At 35.1% G+C, this 26,782-nt stretch overlaps 1 protein-coding gene and 1 non-coding gene across 6 annotated transcripts in view; both read left to right on the top strand.

Annotated features, from left to right (window-relative positions):
- LOC138699470 (peroxisomal leader peptide-processing protease) overlaps nt 1-26,782 on the top strand; it is a 525,434-nt gene that overhangs the window by 374,595 nt on the left and 124,057 nt on the right. The window lies entirely within an intron of this gene.
- Nucleotides 2,009-2,080, top strand: TRNAD-GUC (transfer RNA aspartic acid (anticodon GUC)). Its single transcript has one exon. It is a non-coding gene; the product is annotated as a tRNA-Asp (tRNA).

Raw genomic sequence — 26,782 nt, 5'->3', positions numbered from 1 at the left:
CGAAGAACTTCCTGAAGCAGACGATGTTAAATATTTAGGTATGCATTTAGATCGCCGATTAACATGGCGTAAACATATTGAAAGTAAACGTAAAGAATTAAATTTTAAAACATCAAAAATCTATTGGTTATTGGGACCTAAATCAAAACTGTCATTATAAAATAAACTTCTTGTTTATAAAGTCATACTAAAACCAATCTGGACATACGGCATCCAGCTGTGGGGAAGTGCTAGCAACTCAAACATTGAAATACTGCAGAGGTATCAGTCTAAAACTTTATGTTCCATTGTCACTGCACCATGGTATGTCCGTAATGATGTCATTCATCGTGACCTCAACATTGCAATTGTGAAAGAAGAAATCTCTAAATTCAGTAAAAAATACCTGCACCGATTAAATCAACATCCGAATCATCATGCATTAAATTTGCTGGATAATAGTGAAACAATAAGAATACTTAAAAGGACCAATGCTCTTGACCTTCCATTCATTTACTACAGCTATTTGAAACATTGTTATTTTTCTTTTGGAGAGTTGTCATGAGATAACATCTCCACTCATGTCATATTCTTTTATAATATTTATTTATTGTCTCTTGTAGACAGGTTGTAAATGTGGCATGTGTTAAATAAAAAAAAAAATGGACTGAGTGAGTTTTGGAATCGTACTCTTCAATTTACAAAACGGTTATATTACTAGTTGTTATTTATAGTTGTGAAATTTGGACGCTTACTTTGGGAGGGGAACAGAGGTTAAATAGAGTGTTCAGGAAATATTTTAAGTTTGAGGAGAATGGAGAAAGTTACACAAGCCAGAACTGTACGCATTGTATTCTTCACCTAGCATAATTAGGAACATTAAATCCAGACGTTTGAGATGGGCAGGGCATGTAGCACGTATGGGCGAATCCAGAAATGCATGTAGAGTGTTAGTTGGGAAACCTGAGGAAAAAATACCTTTTTGGAGACGAGACTTACATGGGAGAATAATATCAAAAAGGATTTGAGGGAGTTGGGATATGATGGTAGAGACTGGATTAATCTTTCTCAGGATAGGGACCGATGGCGGGCTTATGTGGGGGCGGCAAAGAACATTCGGGTTTCTTAAAAGCCATTTGTAAGTAAGAATAGCGATCCTTATGGCGGGTAGATTTTCCTCGTGGTTCTTCCGTTATGCATCAGCATTACTCCGATCTCCATTCCAAGGCATTCCCCGAGCGCGCTGGCTACGCACGGATGCCGTTCTAGGGACAATGGGTACTCAGCAAACCTTAGTGTAGTCGTCCGGTGTGGGTTGGGAATGCGGGTGTAAGCGTAATACATCATCTAGGTCACAATACTGGATTGTGATGACCCCTTTCGAAGGAATAATAATATATTGGTAATTTGAGGTCTGTGGATATAGAGGGAAGAATTGGATCGGTGTCGGTTACAGTTCCCGAGTAGCTCATTGGTAGAGCGTTGCTACGTCAAACCAAAGGTCCCGGGTTCGATACCCGGCTCCGGAACAGTTTTTCCCTCGAAATTATTCAAATCAACTTTACAGGGAGTTATACCTGAAAATCTTGATTTGCATAATACACGTCACTGTTCGTTAACAGAAAACCACAATTTAAGTCACACGGAGTTAGTGTGCACTCGAGGTTGGTTGCTTGACGGTTGTCAGCCCACTTTGAGGTCTGTGGATATAGAGGGAAGAATTGGATCGGTGTCGGTTAGAGTTCCCGAGTAGCTCATTGGTAGAGCGTTGCTACGTCAAACCAAAGGTCCCGGGTTCGATACCCGGCTCCGGAACAATTTTTCCCTCGAAATTATTCAAATCAACTTTACAGGGAGTTATACCTGAAAATCTTGATTTGCATAATACACGTCACTGTTCGTTAACAGAAAACCACAATTTAAGTCACACGGAGTTAGTGTGCACTCGAGGTTGGTTGCTTGACGGTTGTCAGCCCACTTTGAGGTCTGTGGATATAGAGGGAAGAATTGGATCGGTGTCGGTTAGAGTTCCCGAGTAGCTCACTGGTAGAGCGTTGGTACGTCAAACCAAAGGTCCCGGGTTCGATACCCGGCTCCGGAACAATTTTTCCCTCGAAATTATTCATTTATTGGTAATTTATTTCGAGAGATTTGTTTACTAATGATGATGACGACGACAAAGAACATGAAAGATTTGTTTCTTTTTCTTGTTAGAAGGAATTTCGTATAGGTACCTAATATTTATTTCTTAATAAAGGAAAAGCGCCTTTGTAATTTCTAAACTGTAACATTTTCTAACTTAGTCCTGTTCGCTAATAGCTCTATTTATGTACAGTCCTGTCGACAAAGATACGAAGTTACATTTGAGCGGAATGCGATGTTTTGTGCTTCGTTATAAATCATGCAGTCAACACTCAACTTGCTCTTTTATTTTCCCTCAAGTCACGTCTGCTAACAGAAGGTTGGAGGGACACTTTTACTAACGCCGCTGCGGTGAAAGGGAGAATTTAAAAGTTGAATATTACATATTCTTTGTTGAAAACTTTTTTCATACAAAATGATGTGTTCTTGGAATAAAATTATATCCACTCTAAATCAGTGGTCTGCAAAGTTTGCGTCATATAAAAATGTAGCGCGCAATACAAAGCAAAGGGGAATTAGGAGGGGAGGATATTCAAACTACTTAAGTTTGAATGAACTCCTCCGTCCTGCTTGTGTATTAAGAAATGCCAACCACTGTCTAAAACCTAGATGCTTTTTAATTCCAGTGCAGTTTTGGAACAGGACTTACAGAAACCCCAACATATGTACGGGTATGTACGTGAATATGTTAGGAGAAAATACACAAACGATTAGGGAAAACACGGAAATTTTACTGGAAGCAAGTAGAGCGATCGGTTTGGAAGTAAATCCCGAGAAGACAAAGTATATGATTATGTCTCGTGACCAGAATATTGTACGAAATGGAACTATAAAAATTGGAGATTTATCCTTCGAAGAGGTGGAAAAATTCAAATATCTTGGAGCAACAGTAACAAATATAAATGACACTCGGGAGGAAATTAAACGCAGAATAAATATGGGAAATGGGTGTTATTATTCGATTGAGAAGTTTTTGTCATGTAGTCTTCTGTCAAAAAATCTGAAAGTTAGAATTTATAAAACAGTTATATTACCGGTTGTTCTGTATGGCTGTGAAACTTGGACTCTCACTTTGAGAGAGGAACAGAGATTAAGGGTGTTTGAGAATAAGGTGCTTAGGAAAATATTTGGGGCTAAGCGGGATGAAGTTACAGGAGAATGGAGAAAGTTACACAACATAGAACTGCACGCATTGTATTCTTCACCTGACATAATTAGGAACATTAAATCCAGACGTTTGAGATGGGCAGGGCATGTTGCACGTATGGGCGAATCCAGAAATGCATATAGAGTGTTAGTTGGGAGACCGGAGGGAAAAAGACCTTTAGGGAGGCCGAGACGTAGATGGGAGGATAATATTAAAATGGATTTGAGGGAGGTGGGGTATGATGATAGAGACTGGATTAATCTTGCACAGGATAGGGATCGCTGGCGGACTTATGTGAGGGCGGCAATGAACCTTCGGGTTCCTTAAAAGCCATTTGTTTGTAAGTAAGTAAGGCTATGTATTAGAGTTGAACAACGATCGAGAAAGTAAGACTAACAGCGCCCGCAAAGCCGAAAACCCGCACGACAATATTGTATACATCGCGTCGTTGACGTAAAGACTGCTTGTATGTGTTTCAAGACTTCCGGACTTCGGGAGTGATCAGCTCTCGAACGTCAAGCAGCCTTGAATCGCCACAGTTGTTTATACCTGACTGAACTTTTATTTACTTTGGCAACTGTGATATACTGTATGTATAAACAATCAAGTAGCCTATTTGAAACATCATCTCTACCTTTGATTGTATAATAATCCGTTCCCCAATTTTTATTCAATTACTAAGCCCTTATTAAAAGGCTAGGAATTTTCGTTTCGTATGTTTTAGATCAAGTATACAATCTCTAGTAAAAATATTAACGCTTTATTTAACGTTATGTTTTATGTTTCTTAGAAATGCACATTTATTTAAGAATTTTTTTCTATTCATATAACCATAGGTAGGGAAGAGTCGGGTAGTATCGGACATCGGGTAATATCGGACAGTGAGTTTCTTTCATCTACCACACGATGATAGTACCTGATTGACATGGTTACGTTTCTGTGATGTCGCATAGAGAAACGTAACCATGTCATTCAGGAACTACCATATGGTGGTAGATGAAAGAAACGCACTGTCCGATACTACCCGATGTCCGATACTACCCGACTCTCCCCTAACAGACCTATCATATAATACAACCAGAACATTTTGATAACTAAGATAATATTCTGTTTTATCTTTTTCTCTCAATTAAACATTTATAACGTTCTTTATTTCAATGATGTATGTTATTCAAAATTACGAAATCTTTCCACACCGATCAAATGCTATTTAGAGAATGATGAGCGAGACTCGAAGCGCACGAGAGTTATTATATATTATATTATTATACGAGACGAGACTCGAAAGACAAAAGCCAACGAACACAGCGAGCGAGAGCGGCAGTTAGTTTTGTTCATCTCTACTTCTATGTATTCATGTATGTATCATGATGTCTTTTTTTACCTCTTATTGTTTATTAAATGGTTTGTAGACTAAATAATGTATAGCTATAGAGAGCAGTTAAAGTAGTAACATATGAAACCATACAGCATTTAAAAACCTGGTTTTACTTATTTTATTATCTCATGCGTACAAAAATGTTCATGTTTTTCTCTTAAGTTGATTTCCTTTTTCTCGTAAAATTATACATTGTTTATACAACTTCATGAAATAAATGTTGACGACAATCGTAATGATTTTGATTGGCTGCTAAGCTCTCATTTATTCAAATTCCAAATCTACATAAGATCACATGTTGCACAAGATGGCCAAATGTTATTCTCTTTGTTTGAGATGGAGCAAAAAGTTTCAACACGTGCATTTGATTTTGCACTCTTTTATTTTCATTTGCGACTCTTAAGTGATTTAGTTTTCTTTATTCTGGATATGAAAAAGTCGGACTCTAGTCTTAGTTTATGGTCCAATTTTGCGCTAACATATTTGAGACAGTTTTTGCTGCGATGGGGACTGGTTTGCTTCAGGAATATCGATGATCAAATGTCTATATCCCCGCTCGTCATAGCCCGTTGCTTGGGAACCTGGCACGGAGACCTGTTGCCACGCTGTCTGTGAACCTCCGAAATAAAACCAAAGCAACGCAGAACTGGTCCAGCAACTGCTCGAGCGCTGTATTTATATCGCCAAGTGCTTCGTGACTGCTACTCAAGAAACATCCTGAAATTCATTTGACCCCGAAAAAGGAAATAAATACAACAAAAAACTAAATGAGTAAACCATTTCGTGAGTCATGGCCTTGTAATTCCTAAGGGTCTGGTCTATTTTTAACACGGTGTTGACTTTCACAAAACTTTCAGTAAAAAGAGACCGGTGAACATTATAAAAACAAGGCGAGGAATGTTTCATGATCCTTGGCTTTCTTGGGCGTCTGTTTCGTTTATGTGACAGGTATTGTATAACAACACAACTCCACGGTTATGAAAAGAGGACAGAAAAGTCGCAGAAATTTGCTTTCGTCTTAATACAAAGTGGTATTATTTATATAATTCGAAATTATGCTAATTTAAACAGAAAATTATTAATACGAAGTTCACTTGAATTTCATGTAGCGTCTAAAGTAGATTCTTTCAGGGTGAAATGCTATAGGCCTATAACCTCATATTATGTATTTGAAAACTTCATCTTTCCACTGTGCCACATCACACCATACGAAATCACAAAAAGATGAGAATTCATGTCAATAAATAATAAATCAATTAAATTAAATAAATAAATACATAAATATATAAATAAATTAATTAAATAAAATAAATAAGGGAATGAATAGGCAAAATTAATGACTGAATAAATAAATAATATGTAAGGGAATGAATAAATGAATACATAAATAAATAATAGACTAAATAAATCAATCAGTCAATAAATTAATTAATAAATAAGGGAATGAATAAATAAATAAATAAATAAGTGAATGAATAAACAAATAAATAAGTATGTAAATAAGTAAATAAATAAATAAACAAATAAAGGAATTAATATACAAATGAATGAATAAATAATTGAATAAATAAGGGAATGAAAATCCTGGTTGGGGCAAGTTGCCTGGTTGAGGTTTTTTCTGTGATTTTCCCTCAACTCATTGTGAGCAAATGCTGGGTAACTATCGGTGTTGGTTCCCGGACTTATTTCACCGGCATTATCACCATCTCATTTAGACGCTAAATATCGTGAAATTTGATACAGTGTCGTAAAATAACCTACTAAAATAAATGAATAAGTAGCCTAAATAAATAAGTAAATCTTTAAATGAACGAATAATGGATAAATAATAAATAAATAAAGGAATTAATAGATAAATGAAGGAATGAATAAATAATTAAATAAACAAGAAAATGAATAAATAAATAAGGAGATGAATGAATGAATGAACGAATGAATAGATAAATCATGGAATGACTAAATAATAAAGAAATAAATAAGTAAGTAAATCAATCAATAAATAAATAAAGGAATGAATGAACGAATGAATGAATGAATAGATAAATAATGGAATGAATAAATAATGAGGAATAAATAAGTAAATAAGTAAATCAATCAATCAATCAATAAAGGAATGAATGAATGAATAGATCAATAATGGAATGAATAAATAATAAGGAAATAAATAAGTAAGTAAATCAATCAATCAATCAATCAATCAATCAATAAAGGAATGAATGAACGAACGAATGAATGAATGAATGAATGAATATATAAATAATGGAATGAATAAATAATAAGGAAATAAGTAACTAAGTAAATCAATCAATAAATGAATGAATGAATGAATGGATAAATAATAGGTTATATAAATAAAAAAAAGAATTAGTAGATAAATGAAAGAATGCATAAATTAAAAAAATAATAAGTAAGTAAATAAATTAGTATATAGATAAGTTAGTAAATAACTAAACAAATGACCTTTAAAGCATGTGTTTTCACGAAAATATTTAGATCTGTTTTTTCGCAGTATCTTATACAAAAGCATTCTATAAACGAATGAAAACGTATACTGTATTGTGATTTATAAGCACTTATTCAGAATTTAGTTTAGAGTGAATTAATGTTTTTGCAGGAGAGTGTTTGTACTTGCTTAATTGGAATAATTTATGACACAGCATAGCATTTCTACTCTTATCACATCTGAATGTACGAGTTTATGCATAAAAACGATGAAATACTTTTATGGAAAATCATAGTTGTAATGGATAGGCGTAACTCACTTAAAAAGTGAAAAATTTAGGACGGAATGTCGTTACCGTACACTGATTTTAATGACATGACATACTTTAGCTCACATTTTACAAGCAATGCTGCCTTATTTATACATTCTGATCACAGTGCTCGTTGCGAAGTCTGTCATTAATTGGCCATTTTGATCGTGTTTGCCGTAATTGCTGCCTTGTATCTTACTGTAACCTGACGCACAAGTACGAAAATATTTTAATACGAACTTGTAAAATCACTAAATTCTTTCTTTCAAAACATAGCTGCACGTGTCTACAAATATAATTGGCTAGATTTGTAGAATTTTAATATTGCTCTAGCATTCCAGCAATAGTTATAATTTTGATTTGTTTTCTTCCGTCTGCAGATCCAGGCACAGACACTGAGAATCAATGAATATTCTAGAAAGAAATATTATCAAAGACGCAAACATTGATTTGGTTTATTTTGCCAAAAGACAGTGGCACCGTCATAATTTAAAATATAAAATATCACCACATAATATCATAAAATTCTTTCACGATATAAAGGGAGTTTAATTTAAGTTTAGATCTTACCTTCTTTGACCTTTAATATTTGAGGAGAAAAATTCGCTTCGCTTAGCTACGCCGAATTCAATCCACAGCACCGGATCGAACTCTCCTCATACAGTGTTTCCCTTTTGTGGCCTGACTCCAAGTTAAGGCTGGTTCACAATAAACCGGGAACGAGAACCAGAATGAAAACGAGAAGCAAAGGACGTGAATATGAACATTTTTTATTCACAATAAACCGAGAACGTAGACGACTATGCATATCGATATGCATGTCAATAACGATATGTAAAGTCGATATTACGCATTATGATGTTATTTGTGTATAACTGACCAATGAGTCAAGGCAGCCAACATAAACACAGGTTAACCAACTTCGAAATTTTAACTGAAACATTTCATTAGGTACGGTACTATAAATATGCCCATGCATCTTTATTATCACAACCTATTTTAAGTCTACCATAACGTAAAATAATTAGAGAAGAAACATTTGTAATAGAGCACAAATGAACACAACAGTAGTTATTGAATTGAAGCATAAATATGTAGTGTATAATACAACCAATACAGTAATAAAATATGATTCACTTACGATCGGTGTTCAAAGATGCAGCTATTGAAAGCCACGTATTCTCCTTCATTTTCTCATGTTTATACGAGGCGCGCCGCTTATCGTAAACGTGAGGATTTTCCTCAACACTCAATGTTAGAATCTCATCAAATAAAACTTGGCTCCATGATGCACAGCACAGAACAAAATAATGCATAGGTTATGTCACGGTCTTCTTGCTACAAAATATACGACGACAAAATAGCTTTTAGATGGCAATAGAATGAATCTAGTGGGCTGTGATCGGAAACGTGAACGCCAAAGTTGAAACTTGGCCAACTCTCCGTTCCCGATCCTGGGCTCCTGCAAGCTTTTCGTTAATTGTGAATGCTCACATTTAAATGTACACATTTTAACAATTTTACCGTTTTCGTTTTCGTTCCGATTCTCGTTTCCGGTTTATTATGAACCAGCCTTTAGGCATATACGTTGACGTTTATATTTCAAGTCAACTGCCATTATATAGGAGCGCACTCAGCTGAGTGACTAATGGCGGGGATTCGGCGTAGCTCAGTGGTCAGAGCGCTTGGTACGTAGAACCAAGGACCCGGGTTCGATCCCCGGCGCCAGAACGAATTTTTCTCTTCAAATATTAATTGTCAATATAACATATATTATTGTGTTGGACCAATTAATAACATATTTAGTAAATTCTTTGACCTTGCTTTCCATCAAAATTAGCTGTATCTTATTTAATTAATGAATAAGGAAGTTCATCAGTTTGCCACATGAGAGCCGGAGTGTTGCCAGTTGTGTTCCGATGGGAATTATGAAAAACAAAACTAGTTATAAGTGTTGCCAATCTGATAATTTTTAACAGATGTTATGAATACCCATTGTTAACAGAATTTGTCAGTTTTATATCACTGGTATTATTAAAGTATAAAATCGTCTTTTTGTATAGAACATTTCGAATTTTAGTCGGACATAAAGTAGCCATACTAGCCGCGTCTGTCCAGTTGGTCAGTGATTAGACATTGACGATTCAGTAATCTAATACATTGTTTAATAAGGAGAAATTTTCAGGAAAATTGATAGTTATATCAGTATAATAATTATAAAATTTATCAACATTAGTAAACTAATAAAAATACTTAAGGGAAAAATTTTCAGGAAAATTTATAATTACATCAGTACAGTAATACTAAAAATTATCAGCATTAGTAAGCTATTAAAAATGCTTATGAGGAAAATTTTCAGGAATATTTACGGTTATAGGCGTAACAGTACAATATCTGAATCAGGGATTGCAGAAACAGCACATGTCACTATTTATGGCGAAATGAGTTTATTCGAGTTTCATGGACTGTTTATATAAGGCTATCATTCCATGCAGAAACCACAAATGTCAATATAGCCGTCTCACATTTGGAGACCTGTGAAATCCTGGAAGCGCGCAGAAACAACTCTTGTCAAAGACATGTGCGACACATTGGTTCCGATTCCAGACGGCAGACATCTACGACACAAGATACAAAAATTGTTCCCACTGAATGATAAATGTCTCAAATCTGGTGGTGAATATGTTGAAAAATAACTCAACAATTGCTATATCACTGCCAATAAATTTTGTTCTCTTTCTGTATACGGCTACAGGGAAACTTATTTTTACGGCCTTCGTAATTGCGCTCAAGTGACCAAAATTTGTGTAAGCACTTCTTTTGACATTATTAAAATGATGGAAGAAAAAAAATTAATTTCTTTATCTGCCCTAATGAGAGTGTTTGCTTGTAAGTACAAAGGAGAATACCATATAATTTTACCTCCTTCATTGGCATATCCAGACATACGACGATTTTGATTCCTTGCAGAAACAGCACATGCCAAGCTTATAGGCTATATTGATTTATTTCATTAACAATTCATTCGATTCTAATAAATTTGGTATAAAACGACACATCTATTAGGCTTCTGTCTGAAGAAGCCAGTATTATAACCAATGATGTGGTCTACCACCGGTAATACCGTTTTTTATGTCAACTGAAAAATTTAGTTTCTGCAATCCCGATTCATTTATAAAACTTATCAATATTAGTAAGCTAATAAAAATACTTAAGGTGAAAATTTTCAGGAAAATGTATAATTATATCAGTACAATAATACTAAAAATTATCAGCATTAGTAAACTATTAAAAATGCTTAAGGAGAACATTTTCAAGAACATTTTTATTTACATCAGTAGCCTACAATAATTATAAAAAAAAGTAAGCTAATGAAAATACTTAAGGGGAAAATTTTCGGGAACATTTATAATTATATCAGTACAATGGACTACTTATAAAAATTATCAGCATTAGTAAGCTATTTAAAATGCTTATGAGGAAAATTTTCAGGAACATTTATGATTATAGGCGTATCAGTACAATATTTATAAAACATATCATTATTAGTAAGCTAATAAAAATGCGTAAGATAAAAATGTTTGAGGAAATTTTCGATCTCTGATTGCAACGAGATAGCTTTAGGTAAAGTTTGATATCTGGTCTCCTACCCCCAACTGGCACAAAGGATGTTTGAGTTGATATCGGCACAGTAGTTAATTAGAGCAGCCATTGCAGATCTGACCGCTCAGGAGGCGTGTGGCTGTTAAGATGTTTGGCAAGGAAGTACACACTTCCTCAATTAAGGTATCAGCAAATGTGACAAGGAGTCTGTTTACACGCGAAGCACCACCGGATGGAGGGAGGTGTGTGCAACAACTTGATTGTATAACGTGGGAACTATCTTATCTCAGCGAGATGGCTCGCAGCTGCAAGGAGCTAGGGGAAACCCCTCAGGTATTGCACCACTGGGAAGATGAACATAAAGTAAATCCTGCTTACACTCAACTGAGCGCCATGGTCATTGACAAACATTGCTGCCAAGGATGCATGGCACGGACGGACGTATCGAATTCGTACTCTAGTCTAGACTCTAGGCCAGGGGATAAAACGTAACTCAATATCTAACGAACAAATGTGCTGTCATTACCACGATCTTTGATCACTATAATAATAATAATAATAATAATAATAATAATAATAATAATATGTTAGGAGAAAATCCACAAACGATTAGGGAAAACACGGAAATTTTACTTGAAGCAAGTAAAGCGATCGGTTTGGAAGTAAATCCTGAAAAGACAAAGTATATGATTATGTCTCGTGACCAGAATATTGTACGAAATGGAACTATAAAAATTGGAGATTTATCCTTCGAAGAGGTGGAAAAATTCAAATATCTTGGAGCAACAGTAACAAATGTAAATGACACTCGGGAGGAAATTAAACGCAGAATAAATATGGGAAATGCGTGTTATTATTCGGTTGAGAAGCTCTTATCATCCAGTCTGCTGTCCAAAAATCTGAAAGTTAGAATTTATAAAACAGTTATATTACCGGTTGTTCTGTATGGTTGTGAAACTTGGACTTTCACTTTGAGAGAGGAACAGAGATTAAGGATGTTTGAGAATAAGGTGCTTAGGAAAATATTTGGGGCTAAGCGGGATGAAGCTACAGGAGAATGGAGAAAGTTACACAACACAGAACTGCACGCATTGTATTCTTCACCTGACATAATTAGGAACATTAAATCCAGACGTTTGAGATGGGCAGGGCATGTAGCACGTATGGGCGAATCCAGAAATGCATATAGAGTGTTAGTTGGGAGACCGGAGGGGAAAAGACCTTTAGGGAGGCCGAGACGTAGATGGGAGGATAATATTAAAATGGATTTGAGGGAGGTGGGGTGTGATGATAGAGACTGGATTAATCTTGCACAGGATAGGGACCGCTGGCGGGCTTATGTGAGGGCGGCAATGAACCTTCGGGTTCCTTAAAAGCCATTTGTAAGTAGGCCTAAGTAAGTATATTTACGAAGTTTGCATACATTTATTAATGGACTAAAAGTGAATGTTATAGAGATCAAGACATGATCTTTCCTCTTTCCTGACGGTTACTATAGATACTGTAAATACGTATACAGCTGGCTGCCAGATGGACCAACGCTGATGACATAAAATACTGTATTCCTTTGAACTGTCATTGCCCCTGTTGCCAGCGGTATTTGTGTACATGTCAATCAGAAGGTGCCCTGATATCTTAAATGAAATTCTTGGTACTTAATCTCTGGTGCCCTCCTGACTCGTGAAGTTGAGAGTTTAAATTGGTGGCTCATGGCAACTCAATTTGGAAAGATTTAAGATGTCTTCAATTGGAGCTATTTTAAGGATATATCTTACTATTAATTAATGTTACAGAAGTCGTATTTCTTTGCACAAGTAATCGTAAATTAATACCACTAACTCTGAAGGAGGAGACTAGAATGTTTACATTAATTTAACGTTTTCTGTCCTTGACGATGTCAACATTGATATAATTCTAAAACAGAGCCCATAGACTTGACCGCAAACAATAAATTTTACTTATATTCATGTGCATGAATGTGATGTGTACATCTATTTATTTATTTTTTTTTACTGAAATAAGTGCTAATATTTTAATAACAGAAGACAATGAAATGAACAAAATATGCCTTGTGCATTTCGGCACATGTATTTACAGTATATCTACTGAAAAACTTCGGTGTTCATACGTTAATAGCACGAAACATCCTGGATATGCCAACGGTGGGCTACGATACTGACGAAGATACTATGCTGGCTAGATTTTCAATTGCCGAATCCATGCACTTAAGGCTTAAGCTCATATTGGCCCATTGGTGTAGAGAAAATAGCTTGTTAATAGTAATATACGTTACAAGAGCGGTATGTTGACGTTTTCATGGTCGAGGAAAAGATTGAAAAAGCGAAACGTAGTTGAGCTTTTTTAATTTCCGAGAACATGAAAACAAACATATCGCTCGTGTATCGTACATTATTTTGTGCGAAGATCGTTTATTACATACCTGAAAGACGAATTTCTAATTAGTTGCAATGAAATCTCCATCTTGGTTTCTGTTCAATGACGGCAACTTCGGAAAACCAAAATATCTTTCTTCAACATTGTTGCTATAAAATGTTTTCTGTGTTTACTATACTCCAGCAGGCCGTGATATACTTCTGTCTTTTTTTCCCCCAGTCTATAAATGCGAACTTAAAACAAACGGTAAGGTTATGTAATGATTTATTTTTCATTTTAATATTTTAACAATATTATTTATATAACATATTGCAGTAATAACATCGGCATCTGGAATCTTGTTGATTTTTTCACGGCTTCCTTAATGTTACTTGTATCAGGAATGCAATAAGTTTCGTGGAGTAGTAGACTTTACTTAATTTTTGCAAATATTTAAAAACAATAATTAACAGTGCAATTTAGGTGAAATTGCAGTGGTAAGTTTCCAATTTATAATCATTACTATGTTAAACGTCTCTAAAAATAATATGTTAAAAGCCTAAAGCAGTAAAATGAATGTCGCGCTTAAGCGGTAAGAAGAGGGAAATTGTTATGTGTGTTACGTTGGGAATACTGAATGTGGTATTTCACACTTACCGCGTATTGGTTCTCTGCGGAAAACAAGCAAATACGCACGATTTCGCACAAAATAATAATACTACTAAGATTTGAGGGGTACACAACCAGAGTGGACCAAGTCCATCTGGAATAGTTCTGAGATATCGAGTCTTAAAGTTCCTCGCTCACGAGTAGCAACCTTCACCTTCCATAGGAAATGCTGCGCTCTGTGGAGTTACAAATGAGTTATGGACTTTTTTTAGTAGGTTATTTTACGACGCTTTATCAACATCTAAGGGTACTCTAACCACGACGTAAATACCAGATCACTTACCTGTGGCGCGTTAAGTATACCTCTTCATAGAACATCTCGTTATTCCTCACCTTTTACAGTATCCACCTCGCGACAATGGAATTCCCTGTCACAAAGTATTAGGGGCTGCAAGACAATGAACATTTTTAAAAACAGCTTAAAAGATAACCTTCTTAGCATTTCACTCCAATCATACTGACTTACACTATCACTGTCTGCATTGTTACTCCATCCTTTAGACATGAATCCTGATAGTGCTGTATTTTCAAAATTGTCTCATAATAATCTCTTTCTATTATCTAACATTATTTGAAATATATTAACATTCTATACATTTTAGCTTAATTCTGCTACATAGTTTGTATTTCAGTATTTAATTATTAGTTCATAGTATTTTGTTGTTTAATACGTAAATAACTCTTGTATACATGTAGCTCTTATCTAAATCAAATTGTTGAATTCTTTGTAAGTTGATACATATGTATGTATACTTTTTGCTGGTTGAGTGGAAGAGAAGGCCTTACGGCCTTAACTCTTCCAGCTAAAATAAATTATTATTATTATTATTATTACTTAGAGTCTGAATGAGATGAAGGTGATAATGCCGGTGAAATGAGTCCGGGGTCCAACACCAAAAGTTACCAGCATTTGCTCGTATTGGGTTGAGGAAAAACCCCGAAAAAATCCCAACCAGGTAACTTGTCCCGACGGGAATAGAACCCGGGCCACCTGGTTTCTCGTCTAGACGCGCTAACCGTTACTCCACAGGTGTGGACTAGACTTTGTTTGTTATGGCAATGAATAAATCTAAGTTTTCTTCATCCGAGATTGTATTAATCCGCAAACTGATCACTGGTGGACTTGGTCCACTCTGGTTGTGAGCCCGTCATTTATTTAAAATCATCCGTCCTCAAGTGAGGTTGACCACTGGGATCCGGAATTAACAAACATAAAAAGATAAAGGGAAATGAAACGGGCAAAATAATTATTTGATTTGTACATTAAAACAAACATTTATGTGTTAACATATAGCTGATAGTGTAGAATTTGAAGAGAGACCTTCAATATTTCCATCACAACTTTCTGAATCTCATAAAAGGGAAATTTAGAAGATTGAAGGTATTACATGTAAATTTTGTTAAACAACCCCTCACTCCAAATAGTAAGCCTGTAACATCCAAGTTGGAAAGCGAAATGCCATATTTTTCACTCAGGTATGAAAGACAAGGTACAGTTGTCAAAAGAAAAAGTGGCCACTCTCCAGAAGCAAAGTTCCCTTCGGGTATCTTCGCTACAGTTCGGAGACAGGCGATATTACATGTTGTTATATCACGTTGCCTAATATCTACAGTTATAATTAAAGTATTATTTGTGTTACTTGATAGCGTGGTGGTAGCGTGTTGGCTTCTTATTCGTGAGGTCCTTCGTTCGATTACAACCTCGTGATCTTCATGTTATTTTTTTGTTTTGTTCTTAAGAGAGAGATACAAAATATATATAAGTTCTCCTTTCCCTATTATTATTATTATTTTAGTGATTAACATCAGGTTCATGAATGTATTATGCCATGCCGTTATCATTACTCATTATGACATTATGGCTGCGAATGAAAAGAAAAAAAAGATTTTATTCTCAACAAAAATGTCTTTCGTGGCATAAACAAAAGAAACTTACTGGCGTCTGACTTAGAACATTCAAACAATTAATCGTTCACAAAACAAAACCAAAAGCTAGGATTCAATATATTTAATCTATCTTTCCCACATCTCGATCACATCTTGCATTCGATTATTTTTACGACGCTTTATCAACATCTTGGTTATTTATTTACACAGGATCACTAAAGAACGATAACATAATATAAATGATAAATACCGGCTTGTTTAATTAATGTAAGATATTATATAATATATAATTACTTAAATAAAATTACCTATTGTACAAAGAAAATTGATTATTTATATCACAGTAATTCCTACTAGTAACTACTAATTTTAACAAAATAGACCCCCCTTCACCAGCCGGCAATAACTTGTTAGATATTTCTACGTATATAGGTAAAGGAACGAAGATCACTAGAGGGTCCCAGGGAATAAATATTTATAGGAATAGTCTAAACATAGAAATTTAAGAATGGCGATAGATTTCAAAATTGGAAGGATGATCTTGTTAGGTTAAACGCCAATGTATCTCAGCATTTAAAGTAAGCGTAATTGAGAAATTTATTTTAAAATATGCGTAATAGTTATATAAGACGATTGCTGCTATCTATCGTTCTGACAGGTAATCTAGAAAACGGAAGGAATACGCAGTCAGTGAAGAGGTATTTAGAGATATTAATTGGTATGCTTGACCTAAACTTTTGTTCTACATACCTAGAAATTGTATCGATTGCAAAGAACTTTGACTGACAAAAGATGTATTTAAATATTTTTCGTGAGCTTTCGATTACAAAGTATGTAGAATCTAAGTTAGTGTCTTTTATCGGGAATACACGAAAACTGAGGATGTATTTGTAGGCAATTGATGTACTAAGCCTAGAAATGTCATCGATTGTAAACTATGTAGAATTCAATCCTTGGTTCATTTTAGAAACTAAATTCTAATACCTCCCTTCTCATTATACTATACCGTACTCCTAATACCAGAAGACAAATTCTGTAGGAACTCCCAAGCTCACAATTTTCGGAATTACAGAGACTTCTATCAGAACAATAGCAATTTGAAAACGGTGTTATAAGGTGAACCAGGAATTAAAAACTTGAGCCCTCATAATATTATTTTTTTGTAAGTTCCTATTTGTTTTTCCAATTCTACGTTTACACACATACATTATGAACGGTTGTCAAAAGAACAAGTGGCCGCTCTCCAGAAGCAAATTTCCCTTGGAATATCTTCGCTACAGTTCGGAGACAGGCGATGTTACATGTTGTTATATCACGTTGCCTGATATCTACAGTTATAATTAAAATGTTATTTGTGTTACTTGAAAGCGTAATGGTAGCGTGTTGGTCTCTTATTCGTGAGGTCCTTCGTTCGAATACAACCTCATGCCCTTTATCTTATTTTTTTGTTTTGTTTTTAAGAGAGAGATACAAAATATACATAATTGCTCCTTTCCCTATTATTACTATTTTAGTGATTAACATCAGGTTCATGAATGTATTATGCCATGCCTTTATCATTACTCATTATGACATTATGGCTGTAAATGAAAAGAAAAAAAGATTTTATTCTCAACAAAAATGTCTTTCGTGGCATAAACAAAAGAAACTTACTGGCGTCTGCCTTAGAACATTCAAACAATTAATCGTTCACAAAACAAAACAAAAGCTAGGATTCAATATATTTAATCTATCTTTCCCACATCTCGATCACATCTTGCATTCGATTATTTTTTTACGATGGTTTATCAACATCTTGGTTATTTAGCGTCTGAATGAGATGAAGGTAATAATGCATGTGAAATGAGTCCGGGGTCCAGCACCGAAAGTTACCCAGCATTCTTGCAGTCGAGTGGGCATGGAATCGACTAGAGTCTTTTCAAGTAACTACTATTCTCAGCCACGACATTCCAAGCATCCTGGACATACATAAGCGTTCTGCCCATGGGCAGGTCTTTCACTGCAAACCCAGCATTCTCCTATCTTTCATATTTTCTGCCTTCCTCTCAGTCTCCGCACATGATCCACATATCTTAATGTCGTCTATTATTTGATATCTTCTTCTGCCTCGAACTCTTCTCCCGTTCACCATTCCTTCCAGTACATCCCTCAGTAGGCAGTTTCTTCCCAATCAGTGACCCATCCAATTCCTTTTTCTCTTTCTAATCAGTTTCACCATCATACTTTGTTCAGCCACTTTTTCCAACACAACTTCATTTCTTATTCTCTCTGTTCACTTCACACGTTCCATTTTTCTCCACATCCACATTTCAAATGTTTCTATATGTTTCTCTTCATTTCATCGTAATGTCCTTGGTTTTTCCGAATACAGTGCCACACAAAACACTTCACTAGTCTGTTCCTTAGTTCTTTTTCCAGGGGTCGCAGAAGATGCTTCTTTTTCTGTTAAAAGCTTTCTTTGCTCACGTTCGCAGTTTTTTCTTGGGAAGGATAAATGCGTTAACTTCCCGTTGCTTCCCGCACACCACTGTCCCTTTCGAATCTTAATAGATTCTAGGGGGCCCAAGTGTGGCAGTGAAGAGAGTGGATTTGGTTAATTGGGCTCTCCGGACTTCACCGAAATTCACCGCAAGGGTTAAATATTAGTTCTATCAGGATTTTTGACCCGATCAGAGACCAGGAAATCCCAATTAGCCTTTGTCCCCCGCATCCTGGACGAACTTCTACAAATCATTAGAAAATCTTGGATGGGAATTGGGCCAATTTTTCCGCACATGTTTCTTTACTTGTGCCCTCGTAGTTCAGTCGGAAGAACGTCGGGATTTTGATGTAAACTTCTGATGTTCAATTCCTCGTCACTCCTTTTCATTTTATTGTGTTTGAAGATAATATAATGTAATAATGTAAAAAGAAAAAACTAACACCAGTATCTTGTAACTGTATTGTTCCAAACCTGATATTAAATTTATGTTATTTATGTCGCTAAAGAACGATAACAGAATATAAATGATAAATTGAATATTATTTATATCGCTAACAACGATAACAGAATAGAAATTACTTCAATATCATTTATACAGGATCACTAAAGAGCGATAACATAATATAAATGATTAATATCGGTTTGTTTAATTAATATAAGATATTATATAATATATAATTATTTAAATAAAATTGCCCATTTTACAAAGAAAAATGGTTATTTATATTACAATAATTTCTTATATTTTTTTATTTAATGGGTTATTTTACGACGCTATATCAACATCTAGGTTATTTAGCGTCTGAATGAAATAAAGGTGATAATGCCGGTGAAATGAGTCCGGGGCCCAGCACCGAAAGTCACCCAGCATTTGCCCTTATTGGGTTGCGGGAAAACCCCGGAAAAAATCTCAACCAGGTAACTTGCCCCGACCGGGATTCGAGCCCGGGCCACCTGGTTTCGCGGCCAGACGCGCTGACCGTTAGTCCACAGGTGTGGACAATTTCGTATATAAATTCAGAGTATTTATATCGCGAAAGAACGATAACAGAATATTAATGGTAACTTGAATATTATTTATAACGCGAAAGAATGGTAGCAGAATACAAATTATAATTTGAATATTATTTATATCGCTGAAGAAGGATTAAAAAATAAAATGAAAACTTGAACAAGGCTCGCACTCCGAACATTTGAATCATTAAGCGAGCACTCTACCGCTGGTCTATGAGACACAGATATGAAATAATTCCATAGTTCTGGAACTGCTTCTACAAGGATATGCATCGTGTATCATCGCCGTGACCCGAAGTGGACTTAGAAAATTTTCGCTGTTCACGAGTGCGGCCACTTTTTTTTTTTTTTGACAACTGTAGGCTACATATTTAGTTCGCTTGTCATCATTTATCTGCATTGCCTGATTACTGTCTCGCTCAAAGCAAATTGTAGGGTCTAATACCATCACTTTCTGGGATCTTCTATTAATGGCAATTATATCGACCCTTCTATGAGAATCATCTTCAGACACACAATGAATCTCCTCATGTACTTCCATCCTCTGTTTCTTAGCAGGTTGGCAATTGCTGCACGGGCACGATGGTGTCTGTTGTTACGCAGTAGCTCTCCCTTCTTACGGAACCCCAGTACGCGGCCAAGTGTTTCAGTCTCGCTGCAGCCGGGATGACGACAACGGGTAGTACTGAAGGTTCTGCCCTACAACGTCTTTGGTTCTGCCAGGGACGAATCTCACTGCGGTGACGTTGCAAGACATCTTGATGGCATTGATGTATTCCGAGGACGAAAGACACGTTTTGGAGAAGATCCAATAAATTTTTGTTCATTTGTCCTGAAAATTCATCCGTTTCGGGCATGAATTCCTCCTACAGAGGGGATTTTCCCCTACGATTGCCAGTATTGTTGCTGCTATAAGAACGGAAGATAGGAGTTCTTATATTGAATTTTGTTTTATTAATTTATTTAATCTGACAGGATTAAGGCCTTCTCTTCCATCCTACCAGATAGCATATATAAATACAAAAAAGAAATACAAACACTGATGAAAATAATGCAAATTAAGTTAAGCCCTATAGAGGGGCAACAGGGTAAAAAGAATACTATAGAGCTCTCATCGAGCTAATACAAGAAAAAAGAAAGAAAACAGAGATAGCAATGATGATAGTGATAACTAATAATAATAATAATAATAATAATAATAATAATAATAATAATAAATACATTACATATTAATTATCAATTTTACAACAGTATAGTTACAATATTTACTATATGTCATGGGTTAAGGCGAAGTTGCGTAACCTGACAGATGTTCAACAAGCAATTCCATGAACTAGAATGTGATTTTTTAATTTAAATTTGAATTTTGATATTGTCCGACAGTCTCTGACATGGTCAGGGAGAGAATTCCAGAGGCGTGGAATAGATATACTGAAAGATGATGAGTAGAAGGATGTTCTGTGCAGAGGAATAGAGAGAAGGTACATGTTCGGGCCGTAATTTTCAACTTGCGTAAAGTAAAGATTTACAAGAAAAAACATGGTTTCAATATCAGCGACATATTTGTACTTTTTGGTAACAAGCAAGATTACCAGACATTGTAGTAACATTACTTTAACTTGTTGTCTTAGTACTGTACGAGTATTTAAACTTTAGAATTTCAGGTGGGAGGGCCCTGACAAATATTTGTCGGTGGGCTCACAATTCCTATGGGCGATCCTGTATCGTATGACCTATCCATTTTAAATTGTCTTGTACACGTATCTGGATGCTTATGACAATCATTTTGAATAAACTCTTACGAAAATTCCTCTAACTCTTGTACCTAGACATCAAGCCTCGCTGCTGGCGAATGTTTTTCTCTACACCTGGCAGCTGTGAGTCATGGCTTGTAAAGGAGGCTGAATAAAATGAAACGAATGTTTCTGGCTCATTGATTAAATGGACAAACGTAATATTGACGTTGGTGACGTGTTGATTGAGGAATTATGTAATAATTGACCGAGAGAGTTTAGTTATGCCGCAGCCAACGTGAGAAGAATGGCAAGCGAGTCTCAGCCTTGACACCAACAACTGGCATATCTAAATGTTACTATCTACCGTCTTCCTTGGCGAGGGCACAGTTGTAACACGATTACAGTCATTTGCTAAGAATGTGGGGATTGTTGAAAAGTCAGCACAGTTTTCAAATCGCTTAAATTTTTTTGAAAATAAAAATTACATAAGAATCAAAGCACAGTTTAATTTGCAAAGTAATTGGCTTTTTATGTAGAAAGCGATTACTTACTTACTTATTGGCTTTTAAGGAACCCGAAGGTTCATTGCCGCCCTAACATAAGCCCGCCATTGGTCCCTATCCTGAGCGAGATTAATCCATTCTCTATCATCATATACCACCTCCCTCAAATCCATTTTAATATTATCTTCCCATCTACGTCTCGGCTTCCCCAATGGTCTTTTTCCCTCCGGCCTCCCAACTAACACTCTATATGCATTTATGGATTCGCCCATACGTGCTACATGCCCTGCCCATCTCAAACGTCTGGATTTAATGTTCCTAATTATGTCAGGTGAAGAATACAATGCGTGCAGTTCTGCGTTGTGTAACTTTCTCCATTCTCCTGTAACTTCATCCCTCTTAGCCCCAAATATTTTCCTAAGCACCTTATTCTCAAACACCCTTAACCTATGTTCCTCTCTCAAAGTGAGAGTCCAAGTTTCACAACCATAAAGAACAACCGGTAATATAACTGTTTTATAAATTCTAACTTTCAGATTTTTTGACAGCAGCCTGGATGATAAAAGCTTCTCAACCGAATAATAACAGGCATTTCCCATATTTATTCTGCGTTTAATTTCCTCCCGAGTGTCATTTATATTTTTTACTGTTGCTCCAAGATATTTGAACTTCTCCACCTCTTTCGCGATTGGTATAATATTTAAATATGACCGCCATTTTGTTCTCCGGTCATTAATTCCTCTCCTCCAAAGTCTGTACAGCATTTAGAAAAAATTACTCCGAAATACCTTCAAGTTTTAATGTTGAATATAGAAGTGGTGGTTTTGCATTAACTTTTATGGCTGAATGTGCTAGTATTTTGTTTATGAGAATATTATTTGTATTATTTTTTTGGGTAGTGATATCAATTCTATACTTTTCTATTTTAGGCTTTCTTTTATTTCTTTTATATTCATTTGGGTTCGTGGTACAATACCACGTTTTCGTTATGATAAATTAATATATTTAGCCTGAAAAGGATTTTTACCTTTGTTACATTCTCAACAAATCATAAGGATATTGGAACTCCATACTTCATTTTTGGTGCTTGATCAGGTATAGTAGGAACATCACTAAGAATGTTAATTCGTGCTGAACTTGGACAACCAGGTTCACTAATTGGAGATGATGAAATCTATAATGTAATTTTTACTGCTCACGCCTTCATTATAATTTTCTCTATAGTGATACCAATTATAATTTGATTAGAATTTATTTATTTTTGTTGTTGGTTTAGGTGTATTAATTTAAGTGAAATTAATAGAAGATTTTAACTTCTTTCTTATGCTATCAAAACATATGCTTTTCTCTAAAGCTTTTTAACTTTAATTGTTTAAGTTATCTCAAAATCAATTTCCTAAGTAACGATGTTCTATCAACTACCAATTTCTAGTGACGCTAAATAACCTGGAAATTGGTCATATGGTGGGTTGGGATAATTTGGATATAAAAAACAGCCTGTTTTAAGTTTAGAGACCCATAGTCTGTTACCATGATACTATTTTCCAGTCAGTTTTTATATGTTACCACTGTGACCTTCTAGAATGATTCTATTGAATTTTCAAATACGTTGAGCTCTCCTTATCATTATACTTACTTTCTTACTTACTTATGGCTTTTAAGGAACCCGAAACTACTATTTAAAAATTACTCTAAATGTTTTTAGTATCTTTTAGTAATTATTTTTTGCCTTAAAGGTAGTATTCATATTAACAAGCCAGAGCTCATTAGTTTGAATATCTGCACTGCAAGAGAAAGAAAACATTTTTATTCATATATTTAAACTTTAATAAATTTATCATAGATGTTTTTTTTTTTAAATTCCTGTCAAAGATCTGTTAAATATTGGCTAAGTTTGTTGATATTACTTTAAAAAATGGTCAATCAAAATGTCATACAATTATCTAAAGAAAAAAAATTGTGGAAGATATAATTTAAACAGTTTGGAAAACGCAGTTTCGAGAAAATTAGGGATAAAGTTACAGATTGCTGGCTGATATTGTGTTTGCATGGAAGGACATTTTAATGCATAACTTGATCAATTTTATAAGTATTTTAAAATTTCTTTCACGATATAAAACTAAAAGTTCATATTAAAGCACGTACCGGTACTATAAGAAAAATGAAAAATCATTTATTTTACCTTGAAGGTGTATGTTTGAGAAAATGGGCTACACATAATGTTGGCTGGTATTGTGTTTGCATAGAAGGACACTATAATGTATAAAGGCATTCAAAAGTAAGTTCCCATTTTGAAACATCTGTATCTTCCGTACGCATCAGCAGATTGGTTTCATATAGGTGCCATTACTGCTTAGAAGATTTGGCTTTTTTATCGATGCGTGTTTCATTGCTATGGTAACTGTATCACGCTTGTATAAACAATAATTGTTCAGAATACAGACGGCGGTAGTAGAAAAATTTTAATAATTTGCACAATGGTTTTACCTTTACATGATATCAAGTTTACTGTCTGGTGTGGTTTTACGTCACATTTCATAATAGGACCGTATTTCTATGAAGAAATTGAAAATGGACAAACAAAAATAGTGACGGTAACCGGGCAGCGATATTTTCAAATGTTGCAAGACTTTGCAATACCAGCGTTACAGAATCATTAAATCGAAAACATTGTTTTCATGCAAGACGGCGCTCCACCTCACATACATAGTAATGTGAAAACACTATTGCGCAACACATTTGGTGATCGTGTAATTAGTAGGATTTTCCGAACAGTTGGCCTTCTAGGTCACCAGACATAAATCCAGCTGACTACTGGTTATGAAGTTGTCTAAAATAAAAGGTACTTCTTAGTAGACCTACTACACAGTCACTATCGGATGTCATTGAAAACTTCCCTAGAAATGTGTTTACTAATGCCGTTTATAGCATAGAAGAAAGACTATTTCTATTGAACAACATAGTGGTGGTCATATTTATTATTTTCATGTTTTAATAAAATCCCATTTCTTTACCCACAAATTGGTGTTTTTATTTTTGTGGAATCTAAAAATTTGACAAACTTATTACCATTTCAAAATGGGAACTTACTTTTGAATAATCTTATACAACTGATCAATTTTACAGATTTTTAAAATTTCTTTCATATAAATAAAGCTAAGATATCATATAAAATTAATATAAGAAAAAATGAAAAATCATATTTACCCTTGAAGATATATATATAACCCCTTAATTTGTGTACGTTATATGAATGATAGTTAAAGTCAATGAACTATAGACGTTAATATAATTAGCCAAGTGTGAAAGAACTGAATTGCTATGAAGCGCGTTATGAAAGTGGAATCATGTCCTGCATGAAGTTGTTTTTACTGTTCACATTCCTTTGTATGAAATTACTTATCAAGAAAAGGCCTAATTTTACCTCTGACTCTTCCCTTTCACGTACACATACAAGCAGGCTTATAATAATACCTGCATCATATGGCTCACGTATAACAATGTTTATTATATCTTCTTGCTTACGTTATGCATCCTATTAAAGCACAGGGATAACTGAGGCTTTAAAAACCCGTCTCCTATATTAACACATATAACGATTTTTAATGAGACTTCTTGAAATGAAATGGCGAAACAACCTAGGAAACGGAATGCTCGAATTACTTTCATTGAAAAAGTAAAACAGGTGCGAAGTTTAAATGAAATTCTCACCACTAGAGAAACCTTTACCTAGGAAATAATTACAATTGAATTCTGCTACACCCCGTACAATTTAGAAGTAATCAAAGGTACTGATAAAAACTGTGAGGATAATCCATTTGTCCTGAAACTAATTACTCTGAAAGTGTTCGAAGACTGGCTATACAGGGTGGGTGTGATATATCTGTGCAGATTGAATGGGACAATAGAACGCATTAAAATAAGCGTTGTGCGTTTTTTAATTAAGTTTTGTTGAGTCGTCGACTGTCCGAAGAGAGGTTTCAACCTCATAAGTGATTCAATAAGGCACAACTCATGAGGAAGTTAAGCCAAGAGATAATGAGTTAGGGTAGCCAGTTCCTTTCCCCCCCCCCTCCATTGCATACATCGCTGACTAGTAACATATTGTATAAATCAGACTTCAGATGTTTACAAACAATAATTATCTTTCCTCTGACACTCATCGTCAAGTGAGATATACTGCCTGACAATAGATGGCCATATCAGTCAAAACCTCAATCAGAGGTGTATGGTTAATTAGAAAATTACACTGAAAGTTTTCGTGGCAACAACGCTCTGTCGGCTCATCTACGAAAGCACACACGCACTCGGTCTGAATAGCAACGTTCCATTTCTTAATCATTCCAGGGTTGCCAGTAGAGTCCTGCAAAATCGGTTCTGAATAATTTTAATTTTACAACGATACTGAGCGCCTAGCGGTGTAGGCAGTATGCAAAGCTCTTCCACCAGACGGATGTCTTATTATTCGGTTTACCGAAGGCTCGATTTATTTCGCTCTCTTTGTGGGAGGACGGCTGCGGCTTTTGAATAGAAAAGGCAGATCGCGTCATTGAGCCATCCAGATATTACAGTTACCTATCTTCAAGATCAACAACTTACAGCGTAACACTACATCCATCAGGAATTATATTCTTTCCTAAAACTGACATTCTATGTTCTTAGAAATGACTTCTTAATGAAATAATCAGGAATTACATTCTTTCTTAAAACTGACATTCTATGTTCTTAGAAATGACTTCTTAATGAAATAAGATCATGAATTTTATATATATATAAAGCATTATATATGAATAACAACTTCTTTTTAGGTCAGCATTTTCATTTTACTAATAAACTATATACAGTATAAAGGTTATACAGGACTTATACACCATTGAAACGTAAAACGTAACTAATAAACAATGTATAAGCTATTCTATATATAAGAATTGTACATTTACACATATAATCGTTACATAACCTATCACAGAAGGACAAGATGGCCAACTCCGTAAATAACTGATCGTTTGTTTCCTGAGTTAAATATCTCCTGTAAAGAAAGTTATAGGGGAGAGTCGGGTAGTATCGGAGAGTGCGTTTTTTTCATCTATCACCATATGGTAGTACCTGAATGACA

The sequence above is a fragment of the Periplaneta americana genome, chromosome 5 (genome assembly GCF_040183065.1).
Source record: "Periplaneta americana isolate PAMFEO1 chromosome 5, P.americana_PAMFEO1_priV1, whole genome shotgun sequence".
In the NCBI taxonomy this organism is placed as follows: Eukaryota; Metazoa; Arthropoda; class Insecta; order Blattodea; family Blattidae; genus Periplaneta; species Periplaneta americana.
The sequence above is the reverse complement of the archived record's forward strand: the minus strand, read 5'-3'. Positions and strand labels throughout refer to the sequence as shown.